At 46.0% G+C, this 1,699-nt stretch overlaps 1 non-coding gene across 1 annotated transcript; it reads right to left on the bottom strand.

Moving 5' to 3' along the window:
• Window positions 1-938: 938 nt before the first annotated feature.
• Window positions 939-1,122, bottom strand: LOC142565089 (U2 spliceosomal RNA). The gene has a single exon (XR_012824789.1). It is a non-coding gene; the product is annotated as a U2 spliceosomal RNA (small nuclear RNA).
• Window positions 1,123-1,699: the final 577 nt, after the last annotated feature.

Genomic DNA, 1,699 nt, shown 5'->3' on the forward strand with positions numbered 1-1,699 from the left:
TGTTTGGCTTTTCGGGAGAAACCGCGCAATTTTTTTTGCTCTGTCCAGATCGCCTGACAAAGCTATGCTGGTGCAGACGCTAGAATTCCTTTTAATTTTGCACAGAGTTGAAACTATTACTTCTTTTCTGGTGGCTGTTAGCTGAGCAAGTTTGTAAAAAGCCACAAGGATGCATGGTTGCTGTCAGAACCAGTAAATTGCTGTTAAAGGTGCAGGTTATTAGCATGCACATGGTGGATAGTATTTTTTGTACATGTGTCTAAGACGTTTGGCTTGCATAATTAACAGCCATGCTGTCTGCCTACCATCAGCCTCTCGTCACATTGGATCGACATCAATCTTCGTTGCTGAGAGTACTGAAACAAGCCCACAGGAGACTCCTGCTAACTTTTTGGTAACTCTGACCTGAACAGTGCATTGTCGCTGTACCACTAGAACGATCCTGCAGGATGACTAGTAAATTGTGTGGCCGCCAAGGTACCCCTGATATCTTCCGTTCTGCATCTGCAACCACGGATGAAAGGTTGCACCCGGCAAGTGGTATCTTCCTTAAGGGCCGACGTATCTGTCAAGTCTGGATTTCTTTTTGTCTCTCTGACATTTCACTCAAGTCCACAGAAATTCCCCACTAAAATTCTTAATACCAGTGAACTGCGACGTAATTTGCATCTGCGACCACTGAAGCCAGCCTGCAGCCATCCTTAGTCAATTCTTCCGTCGCCAAGATACCTGTGATATTTTCGCAAGTATTTGTATCTGCATCGTAGGAAGAGCAGCCACACCCTGCCTCCATCGAGGCCGTCTGATGGCTGTCAATCTTTAGGATGAGCTTGTGTTCGTGTGTGACCGCTGAAGCTAGCCCACGGAAATCCTCTGTTAACTAATTACAGCGCAGCTTTATGTGACTAGTTTGAAGCGGATAGATGTCTGTAGACCAAAAACCGTGGGCCGATCGCAAAGATAGTGCAATACCCAGCCGACCCACGGCGGAGGTGAAGCATGCTTCAAGCACTCCGCTAACTTGGAAACATAAGTTTAATATCTTGGGTCCAAATACAACAAGTATTCGATATTAGGTCGATCAGAACAGATACTACACTTTGATCCGTGTCGGCCATGTGTACATGCGTACCACCCCCTCTTTGTCGGCATTCAAAGAGCTCGCGTATCTCCTATCCTTCCGCTTTCCCGTGGTGGCGATCCTGTCGAGACGTCACGCATGTCCAGTTGCCTTCGGCTCCTCGGCGCGGTAGTCCCGTTGTTCACGCGAACGTATATAAATATTACGGTAAATGAGTTTGTAGCTTTGTTCAAAATTCTGTGTCACCTCTGTGCCGTATGCTAAAGAGTTTCACTGGTCATCCGCCTTCTCATATTGGAATGGCTCCTGATTTTTTTGCAGGTGAATTCATACAATCAGTCTTGCGTCTGTGACCATTGAATCGAGCACGCTGCAAGCCTTTGGATAATTGTGTGGTCGCAAAGCTACCTGACGGCTTCAGCAATATTTGGCTATGACCACAGACGAAAGGCCGCATTCAGCTTCTGTTTACTTACTTAGGGGCCTTCGAGCCTATGAACACTTAAGGTGAATTAGTGTCTGTGACCACTCAAGCACGTCAAGTGTCTTGCAACTGCTTAATTTATTCTGTACTAATTTTATTAATGCCCAGTGTATCTATAAAACCGTTGGTACTTT

Source organism: Dermacentor variabilis, chromosome 11, assembly GCF_050947875.1.
Source record: "Dermacentor variabilis isolate Ectoservices chromosome 11, ASM5094787v1, whole genome shotgun sequence".
Taxonomy (NCBI): Eukaryota; Metazoa; Arthropoda; class Arachnida; order Ixodida; family Ixodidae; genus Dermacentor; species Dermacentor variabilis.